Here is an 8755-nt window from a genome sequence, read left to right as displayed (position 1 = left end):
TAATTCAAAACCTCTGGCTATCTCTTCTGAAACTTCAATGGAGTGGCCAAATTTCCTCATCACTGATGATTGTAAAAACAAATAGAAAAAATAGATCCAGGTAAATGAATATCTGGATGACAGAGTTAAACACCTCTGATTGTCTTAGTGCTGCTTCTCAGAGCATGGGATTTAAAAAGTGTCTCCAGATTCACAGACAAGATCATTGTTATTGTCCAAAATGCTTATTTATTTGTAGTAGAAAGAGGAGTAAGAGTCAGTGTAAATATCATAGCTAAGGAATCACTTTGAATGTCAGCTGACCTAAGTGGCTATGTAAAATGACAAATCCCAATCTAAAATCAATAGCGCCATGTAAAAAATAAATGCAATTTTCAGCCTTTCGTTTTCATAGTATGGTCTATCACATGTTGCCCTTCTATTATTTTATGCTGATATGTGCATGCACATGCATGTGTTTGCGTGCACACACACAAGCATACACACACATTGCTACAGTAAGGCCTTTAGCAGGATCAGAAGACCCAATCAGAGTTTCATGAAATTTGAATGAACCTGTCAGAAGTTCTCAATAACGTCATGCTACTTGAAAAGCATTTTTTTTGTGTCTGCTTTAGGTTCTATCTATGTCTTTATGGAGATTAGATAAACTTTCAAAGCTCTGAAGACAGAGAAGGAGAATTATATATTTGGAGCCATTACAAGAAAAATAAAGGACCCCTACTCTTAGCATCATATTAAGCAAATGTGTCTTAATCCTATGTCGTGAATCCTGGTTGTACCATTCTTTTACTATTATTACTGGGTAATCACTTTGAACCAGTGGCTCAGTTGTCCTCATCTATAAAATGGGGATCAATAATGCCTTGTGATGATCAAATGAGACAATATATAATAGGGTTTTTTAAAATTGAAGTGTAGTTGGCATACAACATTAGTTTTAGGCAGACAACACAGTCATTCAATGTTTATACACATTAGGAAGTGATCACGATGATAAATCTAGCTGCCAGGTGCTACCATACAAAGTTGCTACAATATTATTGACTATATTCCCCATGCTCTACATTGCATCCCTGTGTTTTTTTTTTTTATTTTATTTTATAACTGGAAGTTTGTACCTTTTAATCCCTTTCCCTACTTTTACCCATTCCCTCATCCCCCACTCTTCTTGCAACCAGCATATTGTTTTCCGTTATCTAGGAGTCTATTTGTTTTGTTTTGTCTGTTCATTTGTTTTGCTTTTCAGATTCTACACATAAATGAAATCACATGGTATTTGTCTTTTTCAGTTATGTTAGGTTTTGGAGAGTATAAAAATGCTAGTCAAATATGATCCTTAGGTTAAAAAATATAAAATATAATTGTTGTTATTACTTGGGTAATATTTTTTAAAAATAAAGATATAAAGGGAGACTTGTTCCGCCTTCTGGTAATAACCCGAGCAGCATAAACTCATAACTAGTAATAAATGGAGTCATTGATTTTCAGCACATGTGGGATTTCATTTAAGATTAGAGTGTTTACCTGAAGTGGCTTGGAACGTAAGCATAATGTTCTGTTGTTTGGTAGAGTTGTCTGGGACCTCTCTTGTTAATTCCTGGTTGGATCCAGGGGACTTTGAGTTAGGCAATTGGAATTATATTCCACAGCAGTTGCCCTGTGATATCTGGTGGAAAGTCTTGGGCCTCTCTAGTTGTGTGCTCTCACAAGCCCTCTGGGGTGATATAATAATAGAAACTTCTTAGTATCAGCTTCAAACAAAAGAAAGGCGTACATTTGGGGCTCTCAGTTCCAATCCTACCTTCAATATGCCCACCTTCCCGATGTTCCTATTTCTCTTCACTGGAAGGAAAGCAATCTGTGCAGGGTTTGCAGCTACCTGTGAATCTAAAAGGAGGATACATGGGTCTGGCAGTGAGGCCAAATACACCCAAACCACATGGCTGAGAATAGGAGACACAGTGATGACTCAAAGGGAATTGGGGTGGTACTAAGAAGCAGAATAGCTGCTGGACAGTCTCATAAAACTGAACACTATCTCTGATTTGTTTGGTTATTAGAACTCCCAATTTTTTTTTTCCCCTTCTGGTGCCATTGTGAGCTGGGTTTTCTGTCACTGCTCCTGAGAATCAGCCTTAATGTCAGAGCATTCCAGAGTCAGGAGACAGGGATCTGATTCTCACAGGTCACTGATGAGCCGAATGACATTAGGCAGTGTCATTTTACCTCTCTAGCTCTAGCTTTCCCTTTTTGTTAAATGAGTTTAGAAATAGAGATGTTTCAAGGTGCCTTCCAGCTCTAAATACTGTAATTACTTTATTTTCTATCTTTTGAGTTGTGTAGATGGTGTGCAGCTTAACTGTGATATGTAGGTTACTAACCAAAATAATGGGGAGAGGAAAAGTGCCACAATGGAGGTTGGCCACTATGTGAGTGTCCTTCATCTGGTTTCTTTTCACCCCCAACATGGGAGGGAGGAGTGATATATTCTATGTGCTGCACAGACGAGTATCTAGTATCTGATTCTTGATCATTTTAAGTGATGTTCAGATCAGGAGCACTAAGGGGAGCATAGGATATCACTGGGAGAGGAATGTTATTGCTCTGGGATCTATCTTCACTCTTTTAATTGCGTGAAATGTGAAAACAACTCCAACTCTGGGAAATGTAAATTGAGGGAATTGACTACTTTCCTTCTTAAATGGTTTAGGTGGCAGCCTCAACCAGAGGATGGAAGGGTTGACCTCTGGGAGTCCTGTTTTAGTCCCTCCATTCTCCAAAATGCTGGCCCTGAAGGAAAAGTGTCACACATCCTCTCACATGTCCTGTCTCACACTGAGTAATGTTGCCCCTCTGCCCCCAGCGGAGTGTTTTAATGATAACGGCTGTCTTCAGGGACAGATTGTGACTTGTCTTTTAAAGGAAGATGAAATCTATTCAGACAGTGAGGACAGAAAGGAAAAGTGATGTCCCTGAGAGGAGAGTTCTAAAGGAGAGCACGGTTAGTTCCTCTCTTGCCCCCTCCCTTCATCTCTTTCTCTCTTTGTTAGAGTGTACCCTTCAACTGCTCTGTTTTGTGTCTGGGTTATTGTGGTTGTTGGTGTATAAAATTGCTGCTGGTGTGTATAATTTATAAGCTCTAAAAAATGATAAATAGTCTCAAGTAAGAAGAGTGATTTGTGTTAAAGTCCTCAGGGTACTTTTGTAAAGGAATTTAATTTCTTGGGGGAAATTGTCTATAACTTCGTGTGGAATGTTAGTTAACTGGTTCATAGCTGGGATTTATTTTCTGTCATCCTTTTTCTTTCTTTCCCTTCTCATTATTGGTTTGGATAGGTTTACCTGGGCAAATGAGATTATATAGCAACGTCTTGATGAACTGGAAAGCTTAGGGAAATAGGCTAGTTCATTTATTTTCTTAGTTTTTTTTTTTTTTTTCAAACCTATTGTTAAGATTCTGAGATTTGGTGCTGTGGTCCAGTGCTTTTCAACCAGGGGCAATTTTGCCATCCAGAGGATATCTGGCACTATCTGGTGACATTTTTGGGCTTCACAACTAGGGGCTTAATAGTGGCATTTAGTACGTGAAGTCCATGGATGACGTTATACACCTCCGATGCACAGAACAGCCCCTTACCCCAGCCCCGACAAAGAATTATTAGGCCCACAATGCTAATACTGTCAAGGTTGAGAAATTCTAATGTTGTCAGTAGGCTCTAGGGAACATGATTAAGTATTCTTTTTACCAGGGAATTTCTACAGAATCCCACTATTCCTTTCCTCAACTGGAATTCCCATCACCAAGGATGGAAATAGGTAACAAGAAGATGCTGGATCTGGGCTAAATGCAATGAGTCCACAGTATATAGGGTCCAGGTGCTTTTTCTTTCTTTCTTTTGTTTAATTTTAATTTAATTTTATTTATTTTATTATTTTTCCCTTACCATGGGACTTGAACTCATGATCCTGACATCAAGACTTGAACTGAGATCAAGAGTCAGATGCTTAACTGACTGAGCCACCCAGGCGTGCCCCTCTTTTTCCTTTTTTAAAGACCTATATGACCACATATAGTATACTATTATTGTTTTGCATTTCCTTAATATTTAAGTTCAATTGCTTGATTGCAATAAAAAAATATGGCTAATTGTTGTAACTAGTAAAATGGATTTCAGTTACTTATTACCATGAGAGACTTCTTGCAAATACTTCTCAACAAAGAATGGTCAAGCACTGAGACTTGTGGCCTAACCCTTGCACTGTATGTGTACAAATATAGTGGTTCAGATCAAAGGTTGAGCAAGGGGTGTTTAGTAGTGGGGATAAGACCTCAGCTGGAAAGATCACAAGGCCAAATACCCTTTGTACTTTGCCCAGCATTAAGCCTGGTGGTTATTGTTGAGATAAAATGGGCTGACTTAAAAAGCAATATGCACCATCTTCATATCAGTATTCAACTATGCAAATATGAATCGCCTTACCTAGGCTGGTATTCAAGATTCTCTACCGTCTGATCTCCGTGTACTTCTTACTAACTTCCTAGTTAAGTCTCCTGCTCTAGTCATATTTTTGTACCCAATGCCTCATAAACCCAATTTGCATATCAATGGGTGGTCATATAGCCACACTGTTGCTTGTACCAATTCCTTCGCCTACTGGTCATTAACATTTCAGCTACCCTTCAAGTGTGAGATAAAATTCCATCTCCTTTGTGAACCACCCACCAGAAGTACTATTCCCTCCTTCCTCCCCTCCTTCCTTCCATGACAAAATGATAACATTTATTAAGTGTTGGTGGTTGGCGCAAATTTTGCTTTGTTTTGCATTTTTCTGTCCTGAAAAAAAGTGTACAGTGAGTTAGGGAACTCCCAGTTCCAAACTCACACTGACAAAACTTGTTGTCTAACCCAGAACAAGTCACTTAACCTCTATGACACTCAAGGTTTTTTATTTATAAAATAGATAGAATAATATTTATTCTACTTCTCTTGCAAGAAGTTTTGGATCAAATGAGATAAAGAACACAAAAGCCCTTTGAAAAATATAAAGAAGTACATGAATGTAAGACATATTATTGTCATCAATATACAAAACCACAAAGAATCCCACAAAGTTCTAATGCTGTATATATTCTGCAAAGCACTTAGCTGTAGTCTGCACTTAATAAATGAGAGCTCACACAAGTGAATTGTTCCACAGTTAAGACAGACTGGCAGGAATAGCAGTTAGAGATGGGAGGCTGGTTAAGAGGTTACTACCTGTATTGATAGAGAAGCTATTAAAAGCAGAATATGATTTTTAACATTTCCAGGACCATGATAGAAATGAATAAAATTTTGTGTGCTTTATCATTTGCGACCCAGAAAAGGGAACCCTGAAGGCATGAAAAGTCTTAAAATAAATTATTTGTGCGCAAAAGGAGGCAACATATTCCACTGATTTGACAATTTCAGTTTCTCCATTAAGGGTACAAATAGGAGATGAGGTCACTTACACAAAATGCTCCCTGATTTGTTATAGCCTTTTCTCACTAGAAATTAATAAGCCTGAATTCATTTTTGTGGGTCACAACTGGCTCAGTGTCTACACTTTTCTTCTTGATTGGTGGAGGAAGGTAGAATTTACCTGGATGGGTCTGGGAGTGTGGTCTGGGAAGTGGCCAGAGCTGTCCTTTATTTGCTCATCATGAAACCAGGGAACACTTTCAGAGCCAGTGGAAGCTCCAGGGTGGCAGGTATGGTGATAGGAGTGGGGGAAACAAGAATAGGTGACGGCTCATGACTACTGGGTGGTAGTGAGCTACCTAGAGTTCTGGCAATTTAACTAGGAGACATTCCCTGAGGCAAAGTAGGTAGTATTTTTATAAATCGCCTGTATCTCACCCTTTCCCAATGATTGGGAAAGAGCTCTTAAGGATTTCTAGTTGTAAGTACACTGAATGAGCAATAGATTAATCTATTGCTTTAGAACCAAATGTTGTTATATTTTGGCTCAGTAAGTATAGTATGAAAGAGATAGGATAGTGAGTGAAGAGTTTAGACCCTAAGCTAGACTGCTTGTGTTCAATTCCTTTCTCTGCCATGGATTAACTAGTTGATGTGACCTTGAACAAGTTACTCAGCCTCTCTAGGCTTCAGTTTTCTCAGCTGTAAAACAGAAATAACAATTCCGGGGTGCCTGGGTGGATCAGTCAGTTAGGCATCTGAATCTTGGTTTCAGCTCAGGTCATGATCTTGGGGTCCTGGGATGAAGCCCCTCGTGGGGCTCCCTCCTCAGTGGGGAGTATAATTCTCCCTCTCCCTCTGCCCCTTCCCCTGCTTACATGCATGCCCACTCTCTCTCTCTTCTTTCTCTAAAATCAATCTTTAAAAAAAGAAATAATAATTCCTACTTCACAGGATAGTTGTAAAGACTAAAGGAAATAATAAATGCAGTCACTGCATGTTGCACGATGCATGGCAAAAAGAGAGTCCTCAGGAATTGTTAACCATTATATTGCATGGTTAATAGATTATAATAATAGAATAACAGAAGCAGGCAAAGTCTCTTCTTGTATTTCCTGCCCCACCAGCTATGTCTGTTTAAAGAAATGCTTAGAATTGAAGCATTGTAAGGGTTTCTTTTCTAGTTTTATTGAGCTAAAACTGACGTATAACACTAAGTAAGTTCAAGGTGTACAATGTAATGATTTGATACACGTATATACTGTGAAATGTTTACCAAAATAAGGTTAGTTAACATACCCTTTATCTTGCATAATTACCATTTTGTTGTTACAGTGAGAACATTAAAACTCTACTCTCATAGCAACTTTCAAGTATACAATGTAGTATTTTTAGCTATAGTCACCATGCTGTAAGGGATCTTGAGAAATAGTGCCTTGCTACTCAAAGTATGTTCCACAGACTAGTAGCATTTGCACCTCCCGGGAGCTCATTGGAAATGCAGAATTTTGCCCTCAACAGCCAGACCTACTGAAATCAGAACCTGCATTTTAACAAGGGCCCTGGTGATTCTTGTCTTCACTGAAGCTTGTAAAGTACTACCCTAGAGCAATGACACACATGGGGCTTTTTGGAAGAAAGAGAGACAGAGAGAGAGGGAAAGAGAGGAAGGGAGGGAGGAAGGGAGGGAGGGAGAAAGGATGAGAGAAGAAGACGAAGGAAGGAAGGAAGGAAGGAAGGAAGGAAGGAAGGAAGGAAGAAAGAAAGAAAGAAAGAAAGAAAGAAAGAGAAAGAAAGAAAGAAAGAAAAGGAAAACAAAGGAAAGCAAAGCAAAGCAAGGGGGAAAGGGAAAAGGAAAAGGAAAGAAAAGGAAAGGAAAGAGAAGTCACATGCTGATGAGCACTTTGAGACTGCTGATTGGTCCTAATACATTGGAACAAAACACCAGAGTAAAAGGCTAGGATAAGGATGAGATGTAAACAAGCACAGTCATGACTGCAGTGTAGTTATGGTAAGATTTGGTTAAGGTTGATATGATACACTGAGACCTAAAGAGGATATGGCTTGCTAGGAAATTTGTTTTTGAAGTCCACTTTCTTTAATATATTAAAAAATGTATATGTAGAACAAAAAGTACATTAAATATTTTCATATTTGGTTACACCACTATCTAGTTTTTTTTACATTAACTTTACTATTCAACAATGGACAGTAGCTGACATTTTAGGGATTGGGAAAAAGATAAAACAAAAAAAAATAACCCTAAACATTTCTTCTGCCATATTTATTCCACACTGTGTATAGCTGTGCTCATAGAGACAGCTTCTTTTATTTCTCTACTGCTCCGGAATTCAGTTGTATATAAAATTGAACCTGCCCAAAAGCTTAGGGAGACTAGAAATGATGGGTCCTTACCCTGGGGCATCATCACATAATTCAAACAATGGTGCAGCTACCAGCTTATGATTTTTAGGGTCTGCAAATAAGGCTTCTTCTTGAAGTTGAACCAAAAACAACTTCTTATGTTCCTTAGGTTGTGTAACATGTGCAGAAATGCATGGATATTGAGGAGGTTCAAAATTTGGTCTCTGCCAGTTACCAGTGCAATCAACAATGACCTTGACAGCTCCGTATCCCTGTCATTAAGTATTTTAGTCCTTCAACTTCTCCTGAGTTAAGTTCACCACTTAACTTGGTAACTTGAAGTTGTTCCCAGCTGTAGCAGTATGCATGGGCCAGCCAGTACTCATGCACAATCAGAACCCCTTCTATGACCTTCCTCTTTCCAATTTTATCGAAGTCCTCACTCATGCAATGAAATCTAGCTGCTATAGAGCTGTCCTTATTGAGGGACTTTTTATACCAGAAGTATAATTAGTAAGAGGATACAGATTGATGGTGCACTCCAGGGTGAGGGGCTTGGTTAGTTGGATATACTTGTTGCCAAACTGGTTGACACCCCCACCTCCTCTGCCCCTTCCTCTCTGCTTGGGGCCAGACAGTCTGCAATTGCGTAGCACCATGAACATGCTGGTAATTTCAGGCATTGGTGGTGAGCTGAAAGGGGGAGGCCTAGAAACTTTCCCTGTGCTGGCAGAGGTATTCTGTGTTCTGCTCAGCAGTAGCCACCATCATTAATATGAGAGCATCAGTAACATTTGATAATCAGAGATGCTCATCAAATATTTATTGATTTATTGATGGACCTTTGCCTGACCCAGTAACCAAGGTCAGAATATTGAATTAAATAGCTACTAAGTTGGCAAGAGCAATATATTTTTTTCTGCTAATCTGAACTATTTTTTTTT

At 38.9% G+C, this 8755-nt stretch overlaps 1 pseudogene; it reads right to left on the bottom strand.

The window, feature by feature from the left end:
- Positions 1 to 7798: 7798 nt before the first annotated feature.
- On the bottom strand, positions 7799 to 8494 carry LOC100465608 (annotated as a pseudogene).
- Between the last annotated feature and the right edge of the window lie 261 nt (positions 8495 to 8755).

This window comes from Ailuropoda melanoleuca, chromosome 14 (genome assembly GCF_002007445.2).
Source record: "Ailuropoda melanoleuca isolate Jingjing chromosome 14, ASM200744v2, whole genome shotgun sequence".
Classification (NCBI taxonomy): domain Eukaryota; kingdom Metazoa; phylum Chordata; class Mammalia; order Carnivora; family Ursidae; genus Ailuropoda; species Ailuropoda melanoleuca.
Note: the sequence above shows the minus strand (reverse complement) of the source record. Positions and strands in the feature narration are given on the sequence as shown.